General features: G+C 38.1%; 1 long non-coding RNA gene across 1 annotated transcript in view; it reads right to left on the bottom strand.

Moving 5' to 3' along the window:
• The window catches only part of LOC138760134 (uncharacterized), a 66565-nt gene extending 41670 nt beyond the window's left edge, over positions 1-24895 (bottom strand). The window contains exons 1-2 of the long non-coding RNA XR_011355454.1: positions 24631-24895; positions 22317-22407 (exon numbers count right to left, since the gene is read on the bottom strand). This is a non-coding gene — a long non-coding RNA (uncharacterized lncRNA). The remainder of the gene's footprint in view (positions 1-22316; positions 22408-24630) is intronic.
• Positions 24896-25547: the final 652 nt, after the last annotated feature.

The following is a 25547-nucleotide window of genomic DNA, read 5'->3' as shown; positions in this document are numbered from 1 at the left end:
AGGAGTTGTGGATGGAGCTGAAGATTGTCAAAGCTACTTGAGGATGTTGACAGGCAGAGTTTGGTAGACAAGTGGCAGATAGATTTCAATCCAGATAAGTTTGAGATGATACATTTTGGAAGGGCAAATAGGCTGAGTACAGGGTTAATGGTTGATTACTTAAGTGTGTGGATGCATAGAGGGGTCCTGGGGAGCAAATCCATATATCCATTAATGACACCACACAGGTTGATAGGATAATTGAGAAGGCCTATGGGATGCTGGGATTCATTAATAGGGGGATTGAATTCAGGAGTAGAAGTCATGTTACAACTCTTTGTTCGGTTCTGGTCACTTCATCATAGGAAGTATGTGGAAGCTATGGAGAGGATGCAGAGGAGATTTACTAGGATGTTGTATGGATTGGGAAACAAGTCTTATGAGGCAAGTTTAGCAGAGACAGAAATTTTTACTTTAGAGCTTAGAGGATGAGGGGAGATATGTCTCCCCTAAACTTTCTTTCCTTTATTTTGTACATATGTACTCTGATGTTTGTTGACCCTGCCCTGGGAAACAGGTGCTGGCTGTTCACCCTATCTATGCCTCTCATAATCTTGGTTTTTCATCAGAGACTCACTGACCACTGTGCCTCTCCATTAAACATGAAATGCAACATGGTCACTTACCCATATTTCATTATTTACTTTTGCTTTTCAAGGGAAGAATTTCTCATCTGATTTTTGCCTGTTCTTAGTCTTATATAATTAACATATGAATTGGGATAAACATAACATTTCACTTGTGCCATGATGAGGATCTATTTCATGTTTTAGTCTAATTACATCCAAGTACATGAGCATTAGAGGCTTGGTTTACTACTAACCAAGATGAAAAGGTTTTTTTTTCCATTATGATTGGAAGAGATTCATCTAATTACTTCAGTAAAATCAATTATTTCAAGAGCTCCTTAATAGTTCAGTCACTGGTGTTCATTTCCCATTACCCTCAATCTTTAAAAGAGCTCAATTAATTAAGGAAAATAGATTTTTAAAAAAGAAATAAATCTCTACTCATTTAGTTTTACTTTGTAAATAATTTTTGTTCAGAATATGTGGAGAGATATTTGCATTTTCATATTTGTGAGAATTGGATTCTGCAGATTTTCCTCTATATTTTACCAACGTTCTTTATTCTGAATTTTCATCTTCTGGCCTAACTATTGCTGTTCATTGCACTGAATAATATTTATTTGCTCCTATTAACTTTTTGCTTTTATTACCTCACTTACCTTCTTGTTTGAACAACTAATTCTTTAAATTAATCTCACTCATTTAAGTCCTGAAGTACTGCGAAGATTTTTAGGTTTAGCTCCACTGTCTGGAGATTTTAATTGACTTAATTTCCTAGCCTGAATTTTTATTCTCAGCATTTATTCTTTGGTGAATTTTTAGAAAGGTTTTGCATTTTGGCAGCATATTTCATAATCTATGTGTGCACCATGTGCTTTATAACCATTTCAAAACCTTTGAAATGCAGTTCTCATTCCTCTTCAACTAATAGCATGATGTAGTGGTGCTATAGGTCGACAACAACTCCTAGAAGTTTAGCAAACCAGCATGGGACGTCATGTTTCAATGTTTTAAAAGAATACACACGTAACTCGAGTAAAGGAGTTCTGATTTACTTGCAACTGTGTGTGTCCTTATTTTGCATTCATCAGCCACCCCTCCATTTTCAATGGCTACAATGGAATCCATTTCTGTAACACCAGTGGGCAGATATAACCTTGCATCTTCACTGAATGGAGGTACTAACATTTTAACCAAGAACTAGGCACACAAATCTTTAAGGCAGTGTCACAATATCCTGACCGAGGACAACCATATACAAATTTACATCATGCATATATTGTTACTAATACCTCAGCAACTTTCCTGGAACTTGATATTTTCACATTCTCCTGATTAGAGGGAGTAAAATATTATAGATTAATTTATTAACATATAATTTCCTTAAAGAGCTACATGCATGTAAAATGTAATGCTGAATTATAGGGAGAAAATATCACCTTCCATTATAAGCCTGGATCAATCATCCAACTCAGGCTCCTGGGAATTAGCTTACAATCATGTAAAATGACAGCTCTGTCCCTCACAGCTGAAATAGGTTACTTTTGTGATGAAGATCTTTACTTGTTTGTAGAACTGTGACGGTGACTAGGTAAGTTATGACCTTCATAAATTGTAATCCAACTGCTGCTTATGTTTATCCAAAATTGATTGAAGTTCAGCTTGTAGTTGAATGGAAAAATAAAGGGTCAAATGCTCATATTAAAAAAAAATGCAGCATTAAAGAAGAAAATGATTTTCAATAAGTTCTTGGGTTAAAGCTTCTGAAGTGTAATGGTCACACTGGAGCTTCCTGAAAATAGTGGTAATATTTTATTCTGTGCCCAAATGACATTTGTTTTATATTTAACAAAAGATTTTTTTTCCCTCATTTTGTGAACCAAATGATAAGCTCTAGAGATCAACCAAATGTAACCTTTGCCAAGTCCCATTCTGAGTCATTTAGTGCCTCTTGGGCCATACTTCTTTTACCCTGTTTACAGCAGAGACAGATCTTTTCTACCTCCTTTGTTGCTCATCTTGCCCCAGATTTTGGAGCCCCAGGGGAAGCAAAACGATGTTTACATGATCAGCAGGTCAAGAAGAGAAAACAAAAAGACAAATTCTCTGCAAATTTACAGCCAAAAACTGACCAAAAATTAACTTAAAAGCTCACTGAAGTATGACTCACCAATAAATCTGAAAACTTTCTCAATATTATATTTGAAGGTTATTTGCTGATTCTCATATGATTTGGTTTGTGTTTGACCGAGAGTCTGATTCAGGTACATGACCATAAAAGATGCATATAAAATCACAAGAAAAAGGAACAGAAGTAGGCCATTTGGCCTATCGAGTTTGCTCCACAAATCCACACTGAGCTAAACTGTTCTTACATCTAGTTCCAAGCTCCAGGCTTTTCCCCATATCCCTTGATTCTCTGACTAATTAGATACCTATAAATCTCCCCATTAACCTCCCCCAAAGATTGGGCCTGAGTCCCAAAATGAGTTCCAAAAATCCACGAGCCTAAAGAAATTTCTCCTCATCTCTGGTTTAAATGGGTACTTTCTAATTCTAAGACTGTGCCTTCTTGTCCTCCATTCACCCACCAAGGGAAACATCTTATTCACATCTGCTCTGTCCAATCCTGTCAGCATTCAAAATGTTTCTATGAGATCCCCTCTCATTCTTCTCTACACCAATGAATAAAGTGCAACCGCCGATAAGCGTTACTCATATGTTACACTTGTATTCCAGGAATCATCCTTGTAAATCTTCTCTGTACTCTCTCCAATATTATTGCATCATTTCTAAGTTAAGGGGCCTAAAACTGTATGCAGTACTCTAAATGAGGTCTCACCGGTCCCATAGAGTCTCTTCAACACCTCTTTACTCTTATACACTATTCCCCTTGAAACAAATGCCAACATAGAATTTGCTTTCTTTACTGTCGATCCAACCTGGTGTTTAACCTTTAGGTTATCCTGCACAAGGACCCCAAGTCCCTTTCCATTTCTAAATTTTGAATTTTATCTCCATCCAAATAAAAATCTGCCTGATTATTTTGTCTTCCATAATGTACAACTGTGCACTTCTCAATATTGTATCTCATCCTGCCATTTCTTTGCCCACTCTCCTAAGCTGTCCAAGTCTCTCTGCAACTTTGGTTTCTTCAACACTTCCTACTCCACCACCTATCTTGGTGTCATCTGCAAACTTTTCGACAAAACCATTTACTCAGTAATCTAACTTAACAATATACATTGTGAAGAGAAGCGGCTCCAACACAAACCCCTGTGGAACACCACTAGTAACAGGCAACCAACCAGAACAGGATCCCTTTATTTCCACCCTTTGCTTTCTGCCTATCGGCCAATGCTCAACCCGATATATTTACTTTAATTCCATGGGCTCTCATCTTATTAAGCAACCTCTTATGCAGCACCTTATTGAAGGCCTTTTGAAAATCCACATATATCAATATCCACACCCTCTTCCTTGTCCATCCTACTTCAGATTTCCTCAAGAAATTTCATTAGGTTGGTCAGGCAGAATTTTCCCTTCATGAAACCATGCTAGCTTGGAGCTATCATGTCATGGATCTTGAGGCATTTCATAGCCTCATCGTTGAGGATCAATTCCAATACCTTTCCAACTGCCAAGGACAGACTAATAGGCCTATAATTTCCTTTTTATTGCATCCCTCCTTTCTTTAACAGCAAAACTACATTTGCAACCTTGCAATCCTCTGGAACCATGCCAGAGTCTATTGATTTCTGGAAAATCAATTCCAATGCTGACACAATCTCCAAAGCCACCTTCTTTATAACCCATGGGTGCATCTCATTCAGTCCAGGAGACTTATCTACCTTTAATCCATTCAGCTTACTCGGCACTATCTCTCTAATAATCCTGACTGTACCCAATTCTATTCCCTGAGACCTTTGACTATCAGGTACATTGCTATTATCTTCCTCAGTGAAGACTGACACAAAATATTCATTTAATTGCTTTGCCATCTCTTTGTTACCCATTATAATTTCTCTAACATCATTTTCAATCAGTCCTATATTTACCCATGTCTCTCTTATACACTTTATAGATTTAAAAAAAAACCTCATGGTATCCTTTTATGTTATTTGCCAACTTCCTTTCATAACTCTTCTTTCCTAATCACTTTCTTTGTCTTTTTCTGTGTTTTTAAAAGTTCCCCAGTCCTCTGTTTTTCCACTAATTTTTGCTTCCTTGTATGCCCTCTCTTTTGCTTTTATTTTACCTTTAACATCTCTTGTTGCCCACATTTGTGCCATTTTTCCATTCATAATTTTCCTTTTTCTTGTAATATATCTATCCTGCACTTTATTTCTTGTAGAAATATCATCCAATTCTTTGCTGCCATCTACTTTACTTTTCCAGTCAACTTGGGCCACTTCCTCTCTCATACCACTGTAATTTCCTTTGTTCCACTAAAATATTGATACATCTGATATCAGTTTTTCCTTTAGAAATTTGAAACTGAACTCAATCATATTATGATCACTACTTCCTCAGGGTTTCATTACTTTTAATTCCCTAATCACCTCAGGTTTCATTACACATCACCCAATCCAAAAGTGCTGATCCCTTGGTGGGCTGCTTCAAAAAGTCATCCCGTATGCATTCTACAAACTCTCTCTCCTGAGGTCCACTATCTTCCTGACTTTCCCAAACCTCTTTCATGTTAAAATCCCCCAAAATTATTTTAACATTCTCCTTCTAACATGCTTTTTTCTGTCTTCACATGTAGCTCGTAGTCCACTTCCTGGCTGCTGTTTGGGGGCCTCTATGTAACTGCCAATAGGGACCTTTCACCCTTGCCATTTCTTAGCAACCCATAAGGATTCTACCATTTCTGACTTGAAGTCTCTTCTTTCTAATGATTTAATATCATTGCTCACTATCAGGACCACACCACTCCCTCTACCTACCTGCCTATCTTTCCTATACACTGTGTACCCTTGAACATTCAGCTCTCAATCACATCGATCATTAAGCCATGTCTCAGTGATGGCCACAATGTCATATCTTTCAATCTGTCGCTTTAAACAAGGTCATCTATTTTATTAGATATAGAACCCTTAAAACAGTATCTGTTACAGAACACTGGATTGTTCAATTTAACTTCAGTGTTTTAGAGCTAGAAAACATTCAAAATTGATACTGTATTTTATGTCAATAATTTGTAAGTTTAAAGAGAGATATCATCTAATACACTTTATCTGAGAGCTCCACTTTGAAGTCATCTATGTCCCATTTCCTTGCTTTTCCTCTATGTCCTTTAATGACAATTTTAAGTGTATTGGTAACTTTTTGTGATTTTTTTTCGAAACTTTATTTATTAATTTTAACATATGAAGAAAGTAAGTAATTTACAAAATAAATTAATACAAGTACAAAGTAACATAGTTAATACAGTACCAATCTCGGCATCTCCCCCTGACAACTAAAAACTAAGACTAGAAAAAAACTATTTTAACCCCTAAACCCCCCCTCCCAACCCCCACGATAAAGAGTGAAGAATTAATACTATTAGCATAATAAAATGTATATATATATATCTTAAAAAAAGATTGATATATATAAAAAATACAAAAAATATATTAATTATTAATCCAAAAAATTTTTATTATATAAGAATATATATGAAAAAACAAAAACAAAAAGAACTTAAATGAAAAAAAACAACTAATAATAAAAAAACTAAAAAAAGAAAGAAAAAAAAAGAAAACATATATATAGAAAAAATATATAATAAAAAAAGTTTTTTTAAAGAAAAAAAAATGATTAATTCAAACTTATTTAAATTGTGTATAATCAATAAATGGGGTCCACTTCAACTCATAAAAATACATCTTATCTTGTAACTTTTTGTGATTGATGTGTTTTTGGTTGCTGAATGCAAATACCTCAGCCAGTAAAGAATTTGTTTTTTTTGTGACGGAGGGTTACTGCCAGTATTTCGTTTTTTCTCCCACATTCTAAAGATGTGTGGGTTAGAAGTTATTTGGCCACTATAAATTTCCCGGAGTATATTGGGTAACAGAATCTGGGAAGAGTTGATAAGAATGTGGATAGAATACAAATGGAATTAAAATAGAACTGGTATAAATGGGTGGTGGATGATCACTGCAGACTCAAAGAACTGAATGTTAACTATATAACAATTACCGCACACAACTAGGCCATTTTGGCTCTTCTAGCCAAACTAAATACTCTCCTCTAGTCCCACTTACTTATACCCTGCCCATGATCCTCCATTCCCCTCCCATCCATATACCTATCCAATTTTTCCTTAAATAACAAAATTGAACCTGCCGCCACTACTTCTCCCAGAAGCTCATTTCATATAGCCACCACTCACTGAGAAAAGAAGTTCTCCCTCATGTTACTTTTAAGCTTTTTACCCCTCATGCTTCAATCTCTCCTACTCTCAATGGAAAAAGTCTATCCACATCAACTCTATTCCTCTCATAATCTTAAATGCCTCTATCAAATCCCTAATTTATTCAATCTTTCTTTGTGATCTAGATACTGAAACTCAGGTAACATTTTTGTAAATCTTCTCTGCACTCTTTCTAACTTGTTGATATCCTTCCTATAATTTGATGGCCAGAACTACACACAGTACTCTAAATTTGGCCTCACCTGTATTCTATGCATTGATTTGTAAAGGCCAGCCTACTAAAAACCTTCTTCACCACCCTATCCACGTAAGATTCCACCTTCAGGGGATGATGCATCATTCTATCTAGATCTTTCTGCTCCACTGCATTCCTCAATGTCCTCCCATTTACTGCATATGTGCTGTTTTGATTATTCCTACCAAAATGAAACACTTCACACTTATCAGCATTAAACTCCATCTGCCATCTTTCAGCCCAGTCCTCTAAGCAATCCAAATCCCTCCGCAATCTTTGAAAATCTTCCTCCTTATCCACAAGTCCACTTATTTTAGTATCATTTGTACATTTTACCATCCCAGCATCCAGATCATTAATGTATATGACAAACAACAATGGACCAAATACAGATCCCTGAGGCACACCGCTTGTCATCGGCCTCCAACCTGATAAACTGTTATCCACTACAACTCTCTGAAATCACCCTTCCAGCCACTGTTGAATCCATTTGACTATCTCAGAATTAATACCTAATGACTGAACCTTCCTAACTAATGTTCCATGCAGAACCTTATTGAAGGTCTTACTGAAGTCCATATAGACAGCGTCCACTGCTCTACCCTCATCAACATTCCGAGTCACCTCTTCAAAAAATTCAACAAGATTGGTCAAACATGACCTTCCCTGCAAGAATCCATGTTGATTGTTCCTGATCAGACCCTGTCTGTCCAGATGCTTATATATACTATCTCTAAGAACACTTTCCATTAATTTACGTACCACCGATGTTAAATTTACAAGCCGATAATTGCTAGGCTTGCTCCTCAAACCCTTTTAAAACAACTGAACCACATATGCAATATGCTGATCCTTCAGCACTAAACCCATCTCTGATGACATTTGAAAAATCACTGTCAGAGTCTCTGCTATTTCATCACCAACTTCTCTCAATGTCCTGGGGAAAATTCCATCAGATCTAGAGACATCCACCTTTATATGCTTCAAAAGCTCCAGTATTTCCTCTCTCTTGATCACTATAGTCACCATAATTACACTCTTCTCCTTAGTGAATACTGAAGAAAATAAATTGTTCAAGATCTTCCCCATCTCTTTTGGCTCCACTCACAGTTGTCTGCTCTGATTCTCTAACGGACCAACTTTAACCCTCACTCTCCTTTTACTATTAACATATTTGTAGAAACCCTTTAGATTTATTTTCACCCTGCTTGCTCTAACTACCTCGTACCTTCTTTTAGCTTTTCTAATTTATTTCTTAAGATTTTCTGTGACACCGCGAATGGCAAAATATTTCATATTTCTCTATATTTTAATAGTTTGTGGCACCTCTTTGCGACATTGTATTTGACACAAAGCTTTAAGTAAAGCCAAAATTAAAACCATCAAAGTATAAAGAAATCAATATTTAATAGCAGGGTAGCAATCAAATAAACTAGTATAGTTTTGATTTCAATTCCATTAACAAAGCTTTATAGTTAAAAAATGTTTCCTATTTGCAAGTTTATCAGGTGTTCCCTCTGTTTACTGATGGCTGCTCATTTCCCTTCTGATTGACAACATGAGACAAGAAATGAGGAGACTGTCAACAGTTGTGGAAGGTGAGGTTGCATTGGCAGGAATGGAATTGAACTTTTGTACTTGATATATTGTAAGTACAGCACAAAACCAATTAAACCCTACCCTACACTCCCCTCCCACCATGCCCCCCTAGTTGGGTCCACTTTCTTGCTTCTTGGTTGGTGTCAAAACTGCCAGAAAGGAGGTGAACTATTTAATGAATGTTAAGTAACCATTTGGAAGTAGAGGGCCCATAAGATGGGACCCTTGAAAAATCTTTGATGTGGAACCATTCAAGGAAGAATCACTTCATGTCAAACTTCAAATTTTGTTTGTGCAAGGACATGGCTGCTGTTTTGTTAAAATTCCTACATGGCTGAAGGTGGATATTAAGATATACTGAGGCTTAGCAGTAAATATATAGTCAAATAGCCTGATTACACTCTGTTTGGGCTGGGTAAAGAGGACTGGCAACATCTTTCAAGGCAAGGTAGAGAAAATAATAACAAATAAAAATGAACAATTCTTCTTGTTCATGAATGGTTTATTAAATATTATTTTTTTAAAAAGCAGTCCTGCTGGAGTTTCTGTAATGGCAGCACTGCCACTGATGCAGACCTGGAAAAGCAGAAAGTGGAGACACAGTGCGGCTCTGAAGGATTCAACTGCCCAGTCCTCGTCCCAACAGATCTGTTTAGGCTTCAAACGGCTTGTTAAAGGATCCAATAGTCTTAGTGCAATACCGTTACAGTGTCAGCGACCTGGGTTTGAATCCGGCACTCTCTGTTCCTCCCGTGTCTGCGTGTGTTTCCTCCGGACGCTCTGATTTCCACCCACCCTCCAAAATGTATGTGAACTGTAGGTTGATTTGGTATTATTAGGGGCAGCACATGGTTATGGGCTGGAAGGGCCTAATTCTGTGTTGAATGTCCAAATTAAATTTAGTAAAATAACTTTCTAAGATGACTTAGAAAAATAAATATGGTCTTAAATGTTCCTTGCCTCAAAGTGCCTTAAGTGCTTCTAAATATCAGATAAAGCATGCTGGAAATGCTCAACAAATCAGGAGGCATCTGTGAAGATTTTCTTCAAAATTCTAGCCATGCAATCATTCCAAACGGAGGGAAACACAAAAGGTTGCAAATGTTATGATTGTAGTAAAAATGCAATAATGCTGCAGGTCACTCAGAGTCCATAGGAGGTAAAAATATATAACTGACGTTTCGGGCCTGAGCCCTTCATCAAGGTGGCAGGCACCTGAATTAAAAGGCTGGGGAGAAGTAAAGAAAGAGCGGGGAGGGGGGGTACAGACCAATAGACAAAGGGTGATAGTTGGATATAGTTAAGAGGAAAGGAGTGAAAGGTGAGACTTGATTGGGCGAGGAGGTGGATATTTGAATGCAGACCTGGAGGAAAGGCAACAGGCAGAAAAGGGAAGGAAGAGAGAGAGAGAGAGAGAGAGAGAGAGAGAGAGAGAGAGAGAGAGCTAGAGGAAAGGACAAATGGGGATGAGGAAGGGGGAGTGGAGGCTAATGAAAACCAGAGGTCGATGTCAATGCCATCTGATTGGAAGGTGCTCAGATGGAGTATTAGGTGTTTCTCCTCCAATTTGTGAGTAGTCTCAGTCTGTCAGTGTATGAGATCATGGACAGACATGTTTGCTTGGGAATGGGGCAGGGAATTGAAATGGGTTGTCATTGGGTGATCACTGCTATTGCGACAAACAGACCTGCTGCTCAACAAAGCTCTCCCAGACTGTATCTAGTCTCTCTAATGCAGACCAGACCACAACAGGAGCTCCCAATGCAGTTCAACATCTCATATTCCATCTGGGGACCTCCAACAGGATGGCATTAACATCAACTTGTCTGGTTTCTGATCTATACTACAGTGTATTAATGTTTGTGTATCTTACATATCTAATGGCTGCTGCAAATAAGAATGACAGTGTATTTGCACATTTCTACTTGTATATATAACTATAAATATTCATCTATCATAAGATAGCAAGAATCCTCAGGATCAGCACCCCTAATACTTAGTTTTTTCCATTCATATAGAATGTTTGACATCGAATTACAGAGTGGTGAAAGGCAGTGCTACTACCACATAGCTCCAGTGTTTCCACTCCCTAAATCAGTACAATAAAACTCCTGTTATCCAAAATTCAAGCATCCGGCATCCACAAGCAAAAGGCAAAAACAAAATTCAATCAAGATGTATAAATAAATTAAATTAAATAAACAAAAATAAATAAATAAATAATAAAAGATTAAAGTTGTAAAAATAAATGTTCTCTGATGTGACACATAAAACTTTGGTGAAGATGGGAGCAAATATTCAGCCAGAAGGGTGCCTTGCTTGTGCTTTGCTCATTGCAGATGTTTTAAAAAAGTTTTGAGAAACAGCAATGGTATCACCCAGGATGAAGTGCTGGTTGATGCCGCCCACTGTTGGGATGACTCTATTAAAGTTTCTCCTTATCCCTGCTTAGTAAGAGTCACCCGAGTCAGAGGCTTTATCTGTAAACTTGGGGGAGATGGGGGTTAATTATCTATAATGTTATTGTTCATCTTTAAGGCAGTTCCATGGAGCAGGGGGAACCTGGAGATGTAGTGATGGTTAAATGCTTTCAAAGAACATGTTTGTAAACAAATAAAATGTTTTTAGGTTTATTCATGCAAGTGAAGTTTGTTCAGTGTAAGTACTGTATAGTATTTTTTTTTATTTTTTAAACTGATAAGTATTACTGTAAGTGCAAATTTGGCATTGTCAGAGTGAGTCTCAAGCAACCGGAAAACTTGCTTATCTGGTATCCACCAATCCGCACAGTTGCTAGATGCCAGGGGTTTTACTGTAATTGCTGGATGATCATGAGGAGATTTTCTTGATCCTCCCAGAGTACATAATTGTTTTATCCTGAACAAGTCTGCATTTTCAGACAACCTCAACAGCTGCCAATGAGGACAACAATTACCTTGGCTGCCAGATTTGTTAACACTTTACTCAGAGCAGCTGAAAGCCAATAAAATAGGTAGAAGAGCACACCTTGCATTATATACTGGACAAGTCCAACAACTTCATTATCATTTGCTGCATGATGCAGAAACAGGAGGACGAGGAAAGCCTCAGAGAGAACTTGCAGCTGAACATCAATAATATTGATTATTAGCTGAATGGGGAGAAAGCATGATCATGTACTCACATTCTAAATAACCTGAGAGACTCCAGTATTCATAAACATCTCATTATATTCTGATTGCTCTGCTAGTTACTAGCCTTGTTTTGGCTATGTCAGTTAATTCTCAATACCATTTATTTTATTGTTGTATTATGCTCGCAGTCGATTGCTTGCCTGCTTGAATATTACTCTTGCAGCTGTTCTTTTTATTTTAACCCTACTTCTATCAGGGGAAGACTGTGGTAAATCTATGTTGAGCTGTCAGTACTGCCAGAGTCTATTAAGCAATCAACTGTCTCACCATTCACCTCCCACTTCATAGTCGACCATTCCAGTCCATAATAACCCCCAAGCTTTACAGTCAATTGAGCTATCATAGGGGAACTTTGTGTTGATCTCACCTCGCCATCACTTGAAGTTGGTTCAGCCGGCTCATCTGAAGATTCCCCCCTTTCATTGTTGTCTTCCATTGCAGCAGCTCCAGGATGAATTTTCTTGGTGCTTCTCTTCTTCTTATCGATGGGAGTATTCTTTGCACTACATGCTTTAGTGAAGTGGCTATGCTTCCCACAGTAGCTGCAGGTAGCGAATCGAGCCAGGTACTTCTGTCTGGGGTGCCAGCTCTTATCACAGAAGTAGCATTTGCTAGTAGCATTTCACCCCTTTTTCCAGCACTTTTCAGTTTCCAGCATTTCACTGGACTGTCTGGCACTTCTCAGTGTTTTGGCTCGTGTGACTGCCCGGCCATAGGTCAGGGGCTCTGTCTCTAGTAGCCTCTGATGGATATAACTGGAGTCGATTCCGTTGACAAAAGTATCCAGCTTCAAAGCATTGCGATGTTGTTCCACATTGACTGCCCCGACATCACATTAGTTTGCCAGTGAGTCGAGGGCCTGTGCATAGGCAGCATCACTTTCCCCGGGTTTCTGGCATCTAGTCAGCAACTGGTGTCAAGCAAGTACCACATTCTGTGGCACCACATAGTAAGCGGTCAGTTGTTCCCAGGCTATAGCCAGAGTCGTAGCTCCTCGCGTTACAGCAAAAGGGATCTCATCCAGTAGAGAATTCAGGTGGCACCACTGTATTGCCTCATCGACTACATTGTTACGAGCCACGTAGTAACCAAAACAAGCAATCCAGTGGTTGAAGATTTCTCTAGCCCCCGGGGCAGACTGGTCGATTATCAGCTGCTCTGGCTTGAGTGCTGCATCCATTTCTGCTAATAAAATTGAAGTGCCAGTTAATGAAGAAAACAAAGGCTGTGTAGTTATTAGCTTTTATTAGCAGAAACTAGTGGTACAATAATGAAGACGATGGGTGCATACACAAGGGGAGTATCTTTAGTGGTAGAGATAATACACATCCAATGTAATAAACCAGACTAAGTGACAGCAAGAGACTGACAGCTCAACATAGATTCACCACAGCTCTATGTCTAAATTTAAATTTAAATGTTGATATCTGGATTTCACCTAACTGTTGAAAACAACATCTCCAGCTCAAGGCAGTTTAAACTTAAAATAATAAATGATAAAGAAAACAGGATTGGATCACTTCAATTCAGAGATACAGCATGGTAACAGGCCTGTCCAGCCCAAGTTCCTGCTCTGCCCAAATACACCCAAGTGACCAATTAACCTACTAACCCCATATGTCTTTGGAATGTGGGAGGAAACTGGAACTGTTACAATGCTGTATGTCTAGATTATAAAAAAAATGTAAAATTAATACAATATATATGACATTCCTTATACAAGTCCATCTGTACTGATCAATGGATAAATCAATAATGAAATCAGTGAATTAGTGATTTAAAAAAAAACAATCTGCTTTTATAACAGTCATTATTGTGGGCCAGAATCTTGTAGTTTCCTGGCTGGGATCGAAACTATGGGTTTTTTTAATATTTAATCCATATTTTCACATTTTTATTCAATTATATACTTAAATAACTTAGAAGTTATGGTGAGATTCAAACCCATTTCATAGGATCAATGGTTCAAGACCTTTGCTGCCATTTCAGTAACTTAACACATAATAATATACCCAACACTGAAAAGATGCTGATAAAATTCTGATGATAGATTATGAACCTGTAGCATTAACAATATCTCTCTTTCTCTCTCTCTCCATATAATAGTTGACCTGCTGAGTCTAAGAAACATTTTTAGTTTCTTGCTAATCAGCTATGATTTCTGTGGAATGTATATTTTTCATAGATTATTTACTTTACAGTTTAAACATTTGTCAAAGTCTTGATCCCCTTGTAGAGTGACAAATTAGATTCTATCCAATGCAGCTGAAAGTAATACTCATCTCAACATATTGCCTGGAGTTGATAGCAAGATGAACTGAGGAGCTAACATTTCAAATCAATGAATCCCACACTCATTCAGCGATAAGAAATCCTCAAAGAACTATATGTGAGGTTTATTTTATCATGTATCAATCAATCATTTGAGGTACATGCTGGGACAGAACTATTGAGTCAGTCGTTATAGAAAAATCTTTCACTCTATTCATACAATTGGATGTTATCAATATTTTTTCTGCAAAAACAATCATGTTCCGGAGAAATGATCCCTAATAGTTTCCAACCACTTTCATTGTCATAGAGTTCTACAGAACAAAAATGAACTCTTCAGTCCAGCTTGACCATTAAACCTATTTCCTTCATACCAACCAATATCCATTTAAAATCTTTTCTATCCATGTCCCTGTCTAAATATCTTTTCACCTGCTGCTACCACTTCATCTAGCAGCTCATTTCATATGCCTACCACCTTTTGATGAAAAAATACCTCTCAGATCCCTTTTAACTCTTTCCCCTTTCCCCTTAAATCTCTGGCTTCATTTAATTTCCCCATCCTGGGAAAAAGGCCATGCCTATTTACCTTATCTATGCCCCTCATCTTTGCAGACGATGCCGCTTTAGTTGCCCATTCAGAGCCAGCTCTTCAGCGCTTGACGTCCTGCTTTGCGGAAACTGCCAAAATGTTTGGCCTGGAAGTCAGCCTGAAGAAAACTGAGGTCCTCCATCAGCCAGCTCCCCACCATGACTACCAGCCCCCCCACATCTCCATCGGGCACACAAAACTCAAAACGGTCAACCAGTTTACCTATCTCGGCTGCACCATTTCATCAGATGCAAGGATCGACAATGAGATAGACAACAGACTCGCCAAGGCAAATAGCGCCTTTGGAAGACTACACAAAAGAGTCTGGAAAAACAACCAACTGAAAAACCTCACAAAGATAAGCATATACAGAGCCATTGTCATACCCACACTCCTGTTCAGCTCCGAATCATGGGTCCTCTACCGGCATCACCTACGGCTCCTAGAACGCTTCCACCAGCGTTGTCTCCGCTCCATCCTCAACATCCATTGGAGCGCTTTCATCCCTAACGTTGAAGTACTCGAGATGGCAGAGGTCGACAGCATCGAGTCCACGCTGCTGAAGATCCAGCTGCGCTGTATGGGTCACGTCTCCAGAATGGAGGACCATCGCCTTCCCAAGATCGTGTTATATGGCGAGCTCTCCACTGGCCACCGTGACAGAGGTGCACCAAAGAAAAGGTACAAAGACTGCCTAAAGAAATCTCTTGGTGCCTGCCACATTGACCACCGCCAGTGGGCTGATATCGCCTCAAACCGTGCATCTTGGCGCCTCACAGTTTGGCGGGCAGCAACCTCCTTTGAAGAAGACCGCAGAGCCCACCTCACTGACAAAAGGCAAAGGAGGAAAAACCCAACACCCAACCCCAACCAACCAATTTTCCCCTGCAGCCGCTGCAACCGTGTCTGCCTGTCCCGCATCGGACTTGTCAGCCACAAACGAGCCTGCAGCTGATGTGGACTTTTACCCCCTCCATAAATCTTCGTCCGCGAAGCCAAGCCAAGCCAGCCCCTCATCATCCACTATTAGGTCACCCCTTTAGTCTCGTACACTCCAATGAGAAAAGTACAAATTTAATGTCACATGTACCATAACAATGTGTAGCGATAAAATTTGTTAGTGATAAGGTAGACAAGCTAGATATCCAATACAGTGCAAAGCAAGTTAGATACCGTACAAAAGGGCAGACTTACAAAGAGATCAGTTAGTCCAGAGCAAATGTAACATAATGTTACTATTGTGAGGTTCTTTCAAGTGCTGGATAATGGTTAAAAGGAAATTGCCCTTGAATCTTGTGATGTGTGATTTAACATTCGTGAATTTTCTTCCTGATGGCAGAGGGTGTAGAGCAGGTGGTCAGGGTAGGATGAGTTTTGAAGTATATCCCAGCCTATCCAGATTCTCCTTATAATTTAAGCCAACTGGTCTCATGAATCTTTTCTGTATCCAAGTATAATGTAAAGATGCCTTTAAGAGATCAATTTAGTTAATCTTATCAAGAACCACACAGGTTCCAGTTTAAAGCTTCATAAGGATGTAAGACATTCTGCGGCTGTCCATTGTGACTTTTGTTTGGTGCAACCGATTTTGGTTTTGTACTTAATTGCTGTGAAAGGTAATGCCTAAAATATAGTGAAATCTCATTTCAAGGCATATAAGATGACTATATTGCATTAATTTCAGATGCTTAAGATTGTAGCAAGGGGAAATGGTACTCATGGTTTTCAATCATGTGTCCTCAGAAGAATATTTCTAGAAAATATATAACTATCAATATTCTGAATTTGAAAGCCACTTCAGATCTTCAATTAAATAACAAAATGTGTAAATGATTTGTTGAGAAGTGGCAACAGAGAAGAAAAAAAATTAAAAAGAATTTAAACAAGAAAATCTGCAGATGCTAGGTTAAATGCAATACACAAAAGTGCAGGAGAAACTCAACAGGCCAAGTTTCCATGTAAAGGGTAGTCAAAGTTTTGGGCCTGAGCCCTTCCTCAAAATATGAGTAAAAGGATAGAGAGAGACACCTGAATAAAATGGTGGGAGGGGGTGTTGAAGAGGATAGAAGGGAGGAAGGGGTGGGGGCGGAGCAAAAGCTAACATGTAAGAAAGTGGTCATAGGTAGATATTAGTGTGAGAATAGACTTGGCTACACTTCCTTCCATAAAAAGCTGCTACAGAGTTTCTACAGTATTTTTGTGTATAACATTAAAATATTTTAGTGCTCAGACAAATGATTAATGTTTAAAACATATTTTAATAAACCAGTCATCATTATTGGAGGTATAATATGAATATTAGCAGTCAACATAACAATAAAAAAACTAATGAAAATGGTGGAAACAGTGAGCATGTCAGATAGTATATTGGAAGAATTAATATTTTAAGTTCTGAAGGTAAGTCATTGACCTGAAATGTCAACTCTCTCTCTCTCTCTCCCCCTCTCTTTCTCTGTCTGCCTGTTTCTGTTTCTCTCTCTCTCTTTCTCTGATTGCCTGTTTCTCTCTCTCTCTCTCCCTCTTTCTCTGATTGCCTGTTTCTCTCTCTCTCTCCCTCTTTCTCTATCTGTTTCTCTCTCTCTCTCCCCCTCTCTGTCTGCCTGTTTCTGTTTCTCTCTCTCCCTCTTTCTCTGATTGCCTGTTTCTCTCTCTCTCCCTCTTTCTCTATCTGTTTCTCTCTCTCTCTCCCTCTCTTTCTCTGTCTGCCTGTTTCTGTTTCTCTCTCTCCCTCTTTCTCTGATTGCCTGTTTCTCTCTCTCTCTCCCTCTCTTTGTCTGTTTCTCTCTCTCTCTCATTTTCTCTCTGTATTTAAGATTTAACCGATACAGCTAAAAAAATAATATTCCCTTCATTTACCTGCTGTAACATCAAGTACTAAGTGTGTTTGGAAGGAGGGAGGCTGCATGTTTTGGATGGCAGTGGTGCAACAGTAAATGCTGCTGCTGCCTGCCTCCAGTAATCCAGGTTGGATTCTGTCATTGGGTGTTGTCTGTGTGAAGTTTGCACATTCTCTCTGTGACCATATGTGTTTTCCCTGGATTTTCAATTTTTCTGTTACATCCCAAAATGTGTTGTTAGGTTAATTCGCAACTGTTAATTACAACTAATGGAGGCCAATGACACAAGAATCAGTGGAGAATTGACAGATACATGAGAGAAAATATGTTACAGAAAAATAAGTAAGAAATGCAGGTGAAGGTAATGATCTCAGACCCATTATAGACTCGTAAGGACAAATGGCTTCCTCTTTTGCCATGAGAAAATGTTAAAGTCAGAAAAAGAAAAATCACTAAGATGATGTGTTATTTGATTCCTTGAAGATCAACATGTTTTTCCTATAGATTGCAGCCAATCCCATATGGATTGAGGATGGGGATGAAGATTAGGCTTAACACCTTGCCATCCAGTAGCATGGCGATTTGGGCCTTGGTTTTCATTTCTGTATTGAACATTATTAGGTGGCTCAGCAAGCTTCTAACATGGTGACATTACTACCTGAAGCCAAAGACATGTGTTAGATTTCAGCACATACCATCTGGCTACCAATATATTTTTGCAAATCTGGTGTCTGATTTTATGCTAGGTTTAAGCAAATGTCATATCTCAACTATTTCAGTAATTCTTGTGTGATCTTAAGTACTTGGAGACAGACATTTCTGACACTTTAATCCTCAGCGCAATGTATGACAAGATGTTTGAGTATACTTAATTTTGTATTTCTCCCTTTTTAAAGATAAAATAGTTATAAGAAATACATTACCTGGAGCTGTCTTAAATTATTAGTTTAACTCAATAAAGACAAGTTGTCTACTTTAATACTACTTACAATTATTGTCATATCCTTCTACATTCTATTTCTTTTCAATGGATCCCAATCTATTTATTGTTCCCACAGGAGGATAAATTAATTTTGCTTTCCACCATCAAACCACTGAGGTTAGCATTATGCCTACTTCCACATAAAATGTTTCAGTTATTATCATGGAGTTCTCCAATGCGACAGAATGTCTGCTACACAACAAAGCCTCTCATCGTAATCTTATACTTGCTGTCACTTTTTGATTACCAAATTGTAATGAACAATAAGAAGACACTATTGTACAGTTTGATACTCGCCTGTCAAATTGAGTTAATTACACATCAAGATACACAATGGAGAGGCTGGAATGATGTCACAGCACCATTTAGAGATTATTGCAGTTTATTGATTATTTAGGATCTGTAACACTTGTAAGGAATTAGAGACAGGAATTAAATCAGAATTACAGCTGACATCAACTATTTCATACAGATATGAAATTAATCATACTCTTATTGATGCAAATTTTAAGTGTTGTGATATAATCCCATTAGATTGCAAATCAATCCCCTGCCTGTGAGGATTCAACTTATATCAATTAAAGTATAATACAGGGAAGCTGGTGTTGAATTACATAATGGAAGTGGAAAATTACCTGTTTATAAGTAAATGACAGTCTTCTCTTCTTGTCCAGTGGATTTGCACCACTAAGTAGATTTCACATTTTGTGACTTATCAAAGTAAAACTCACTAGCTGGGTACCTTCACTTACCTCAAGAATATATTTTTTGTCGAGGAATTCTGTTCCAGATACAATGGGTTCAATGTTGAAAAAGTAAGAATATTTGATTAACAGTAATATAATGATAGGTTCATTTTCAACCATGTTAAACCTGCATTTAATGTTGACAACTCCAGTAAATGGGGTCTATGTTTCTTGCAGACAAAGCCACCAATTTGGTGCAATATCTGATATTATTGGAGATGAAGGATCAAAGATGAGGATGTAAAAATGAGATTGTCTGGTTATTCCAATCACCTACATGCATTTTTCAAACTTCCAAAAGACTGAACTGATGAAACAGCAAAATTATACAGTGAAAATGCTGGTTCAGGTTATTTAATGTGACAGAAAAGTGTGGTGCCTCTCAAATATTTGTGGTTTCCTTGAAACCCACAAAGATTTCTACACGATTGCAGTCATGGAATCAAGTTGTGATTTTTTTTTAACTGGCCCCTGCTTTGTTAGAATATCCTGCCACAGATTTGGGCCAGTTTCTTATAGTAGACCTCACTATGTTGAAATTCCATCAAAGAAATACTGTTCAAAGAAGACCTTTGTTAATTTCTTTGAAGCCAACTTTCAGCTCTGGAAGCAAAAGTAGACTGTGGCTTGAACTCATCAGGTCAGTCAGAGGGCAGTCAATAGCTTTGGTCAAGACTCTACATCCAGATCTCTATTTTAGCCTATTGACTATGGCTTATACCAACTTCTACTTACCTATTAAACCTACTTATTATTCTTCATTTATCACATTTCTTGTTTATCAAAGTTCCATGTAATGGAATTCTCTCCTTCCTAAACAGTAAACCCCTGCTATCTGGCACCTATGGGGATTGGTAGATGTTGGCTAAGTGAATTTTCCTGTGACATGATTGCCAAACCGATCACTGTGTGTGCGGGGGGGCGGGGGAACACTTTTACTTTTTTTGTATTTTTTACCTATTTATTTTCTACAATTTTCTTGCCAGTTGCTTGTGGCTGCTGGTTGCTTGAATTCCAGATAATGGTCATTTTTTTTTCTGTCCTATTCAGGTAAATCTCTATTGCTTTATATTATGATATTATCAAAATTTTATTCCTGGATTAAACTCAATAATCAATCTAAGGTTCAACCACCATACACATTTTGAATAATCTCCATTCTTTTTATTGGTTATTCCTCTGTTAATAAATGCAAGCATCCCTGTGTTTTTTTTTTAAATAGACTTCTAAACTAGTTCTGTGATTGTCAATTTATGTATCTATTCATTCTGAATGTCGTATTGTCCATCCACTATCTTTAAATCATGAGGTGTCAAGTGAGCCATGCATCAGTGGAAGGACACTGATTAGTTTAGTTTATAATGAAAAAGAGGGAAGAAAATTCTAAACTGATGAATTTGAATCAAAGATTTTTTTCCTCACTCATTCATCTATGACGACCCATTGAAGGTGAACATCAATGGCACAAGGAGGAGCTTAGTTAGAGCAGTTTAATCAAATATTGGTACTTAGAGCTGTAATGGAGCTGTGCATGACTTTTAAAGAGCAATTCTTTTAGGCTCAGGCTTTTAGGCAACAGGGAAAGTCAGAGCTCACTGAACAAAGGAGATAAAGAGGACGATGAAAGTAAAGGAAAATTTTGAGATCTATGCCAAATGATTAAGTCCATTGAGACCACACTGTATGGAATAAGATGAAAAAGAAATGAAAATCATAAGGCACGACAAGAAGGAATACACAAAGAGAAAACAAAAGTTTTTTTTTGTCGACTAGCCATTGGCGTTTATGTCCATGATGAAGAAGTGCTTTAAGAGGATAATGATACATATCAACTTCTGCCTAAACACACTTCAATTTGCATACTTCGACCATAGGTCAACATCAGAAACCATCTTACTGGTTCTCCACTATGCAATGGGTCTCTTATACTTATATAATGCTGTTGACTTCAGCATGACATTTAACAGCATTATATCAACTAAACCAATCAGCAGACTTGCGGTTCTAGGATTCTGTTCCCTATTTTGAAACTGGAACCTTGACTTCCTCATTGGAGGACCACTGTCACTGCAGATTGGCAACACTTCCTCCTCGATGTCCATCAACACAGGGGCTCTACAAGCTGAATGCTTAGTCCTGCTGAATTCCTCCAGCAACGCATTTTATGCCATACATTTTACATGTCTGTCTATGTTCACATAAAGTCTGCAAATTATTATTACATTTTACTTTGCTTTTATTTGGGATTTTCTTTTCTTGTGTCCTCTCTAAAGAGGTTGATTGACATCTTGACCTCTGACATTATTTGTCAAGAGATTCTTCAGAATGGCTGGCAATTAAACTACCTTCTGCTGTGTCAAGAGTATATTTATATTTGATAAGTCCAAGCTGTGTGCAAGAATATATGTTTTTTCCTCTCCCACTCATATCTGACTACCCAATGGAATTATTGAAAGGTGATCAAAAACCACGTATATTCTGGATTTTTTATGGTGAGCACTTTGAACAACTCACTCAGTAATTATTGGATGAGATTGCTAACAGGCCATTTCCTCAGTAAAAGCTATTAGACTTCCCAATGTGATAGGACGGATGTGATGCTTTAATAAACTCACTTTTTTGAAGTTCAGATGCCAAACGCAAAACAGAAAAACCTTTATGTCTGCATTGAGAAAACCCATGCCAGGTTGAATCATCAATAATTAGAATATATAACAAAAATGACCAGTTGCATTCAGGCAAACTTAGTCTGCACGTATCCAGTCTAACTATTGTTAAACTGATCGCTTTGGGTTATTATAAAAAGGAAATGTTGAAAACATCATGGTCTCTCAATCATGGTCTCTTACCTCCACATTTAAACTATGTTATAGTTTAACTATTGTTCACCCCTTGTTCCAATAGATGCTTTTCCTGATTGGTGTTTTTATTGTTCCTAACCTGCAAAAAAAAGGTCATCCTCTTGTGATTTTTCATGCCAATATCTTGAACCTTATCAACTTTGTAAAATGTTAGTTTTAACACAGTCATTGTTGCTGCATAGACAAACAACCACAAGCCCACAGGTACAATAACATCTATAAGCCATAAATTAACCATCCTTTATTTAAAGCCATCTTCTTTCTCTCACTCTCTCTCTTTCTCTCAGAGAGAAGGAGTCACAGAAGGGACAAAACTGGCAAACTTTGGAAGGCTGCCTGGTTGAAGGAGAAGACTGGTGGTTGTGAAAGGTCACCTGAAAGAAAAGAATACTCTGGAAAACCCTGAAGGTGAAGGAGGCAAGTTTCGTTAGCAAGACTGATTGAGAAGGAATCAGTTGCAGATGTCCTGGAAAAGGAATCTCTCTCTAAAAACCAGCAAGAACCCTCCTGAGTGGTCACCATTTGCCTGTTAAACACCAAAGCTTGGTGAACTTGGTTAATGCTAACTTCTGTGCACAGTACAAGAATTGCCTGCATCCAATGAGATTGGACTGTGATCCAAAGAACTTTTCTAAACTTAAATATACATTACACACACCTGCGCTTAGTATTAGAGGGGGGGATTAAATAGGTTAGGTAGGTTAAGTAAGTAAGTAGGTTAAGTCATAACTTAAAGTTTAATTCTGTTTTCTTGTTCAATTATAATTAAAAATGACTTTTGTTTAATTAACCTTTTGTTTAAGTAATCCTTTGTTGTGGTGCATATCTATTGCTGCTGGTAACAACACACACACACCACACACACACACACACACACACACACACAGTTACGAGTTCAGTAAACCCCATACACCAGCAGCAATAGAAATACACCAAAGCAATGGTTCCTTAAACAAAATTATTTTAATTCTCTGAGTACGTAGAACAACAAGATGAACACTTAACTTATCAACACTAAATTATTTATCCTCCCCCCAAACTAATCAAAGCACGTGTGTGTAATGTGTTTACAAGAAAGTCTTTATTACTGGCCAGTCTTCCACTGTCCACGTTTTCAAGGCTACAGTTTCCAGTAATCTTCAAACCTGTGCACGGAATTGTCATTACATTCAGGCAAACTTCAGTGCTTTATTTAGAAAGTTGTGGAGGGTTACAGAGAGAGATGGTTGTTGCTTGCTTGTTGGACACCCCAAACAGGAATGTCTTCCAGAAGAAACTTGCCTTCTTTCCAGGTTCTTCTCACAGAGTTCTTCTCTTCGCCACACCAGGAATACTAACCACCACTCTTGATTTCCACAGAGAGTACACTCAGGCTAGCATATCAGAACTCTGTCTAGTCTTGAAAAAAAGGAAGCTTTTTCAGCAGGCTCCTCTTCTGTCCAGCCTTTTCTCAGACTGCCTCTTGCTGACTCCTTCTCTCTCATTTTCTGCCTTTCCCCTCCTGATGTTCCAGGCACTGTTTATTTTTAATTCCAGTTTACAAATGTTGCAATTTCCAGGCTTTACAACACAAAAAACACATGGCTCCAACTCCCTGCAAATGTTTCCATTTATGGGGTGTGCTTGCACATGTTGCTAAAGCCCAGAACCTTCCGTTTGCACCTGCCCTCAGAACTTTGCAAGGCATTGTTCTGCCTGTAAAATGCATGTAACCTTACAGCTCACTCAATTGCACACACACTCCACCCCCGCCAATGGAAATGAACGTTAGGAGGCAAGTATTGCATCCAGTTTGCAATGAAGAACAAAATGCATTTCTTTCCTTGCATCTTTAGTTTAACAGTTTGTGCATGTCTAGCAAATTTGGTCCATGTTTCATACCTCTGACAGAATAGCCTCTCCTCTTGTGCATTTCCAACTCATCACGGGAGGATGGTGTAAATGTTAATGCTGTATAATATATTGTTTCCAGCAACATTTATATAATGGTCTAATGTCATTTCTCTGCATCATTATTATCTGTGCACTTAAAGAGACTATGTCTGCTAATGTTCAAAGATTAAAGGGCAGAGGTTTGAGTAAAATTATCTGCACTTTAAAATAATTGATCAGATGTGTAAGACTTGGTAAAACTTTTAGAGACATCCATTCTTATTTGATTTTCACCCAAGGTTAAATTTAAAATGAGTCTTTCACACATTTTGAAAGTCTTTTCTGTTCAAGTACTTCAAAGTTCATACCACATTTTGGCAGCTATAAATTATTGTTCATTAATTGAGGAAAATCAGTGCTGTAAACTGACCATTTATCCACATTTTTCAAACTGCTGTCTAAATCTAACATATTTAAAATATGATTAGAAACCTAGAACAGCTGAGTACACTCAATTCCAATGACACCATTGTTTTGTGTGGGGGAGGCTCCCTGCATATTGCTGGAGGTCACATGTCCTCCCCTCTTGAAACTCGTTCGGAAGTCACACCACCTGTCAGTACATGGTGTACTCTTTGTTCCCACTCAAAGTTACCGACAATGTTACAAACTGCAGGTAGAATGCCAGTTCAGATTAGGCTCAGACCACTGGGTCAGTGTAGACCTTGTCATTGGCTGGTTCAAATCACTCAGCATCCTTATTGGCTAAAACCCTGCCTTTATGACTAGCACAAAGGATACTTGCTCTCTTTGCTTTGTGGTGCTAGCTCCAGTCACCACTCCATGTCAGGTCGCTGTTGTAGACATTGCTTGGAAGGGTTGTGGAAAGGTGCACACTGCACTGAAGCTGAGCTGTGGTACTGCCGCAGCTCAATTTCTTAGATCAATACTGGCAGTAGAGCCGCTGCTCTCAACTGATCAGCAGTCCGAAGATGTGCGACTACCACTATGGTTACTGTGTTATCAGATTCACCTCCCCTTATTCTAGGGACCAGGAGGTCCCCTGCTTATAGGGTGTGAATGACTACATCGCCTGTGTAAATTAATACTTGCATACTCTCTAATGTTCTTTCCAATTTGTTTCCCATTACGATCGGTTCCCACACTCCCTTATAAGTTGTCTCTATTAAGCAAAACAACCACTCAACTCAAATCTCTAAAAAACGCCCTATGCTGTATCAATTCAAATTTTTCATTTTTTTTTAAATACACTGTACTCCATTTGTGATCTGAATTAAATTATAATTTTCTGGTATGAATCCCATTGTGAGTTGAAGATAAGTTGCT

This window comes from Narcine bancroftii, chromosome 4 (assembly GCF_036971445.1).
Source record: "Narcine bancroftii isolate sNarBan1 chromosome 4, sNarBan1.hap1, whole genome shotgun sequence".
Taxonomy (NCBI): domain Eukaryota; kingdom Metazoa; phylum Chordata; class Chondrichthyes; order Torpediniformes; family Narcinidae; genus Narcine; species Narcine bancroftii.
The sequence above is the reverse complement of the archived record's forward strand: the minus strand, read 5'-3'. Positions and strand labels throughout refer to the sequence as shown.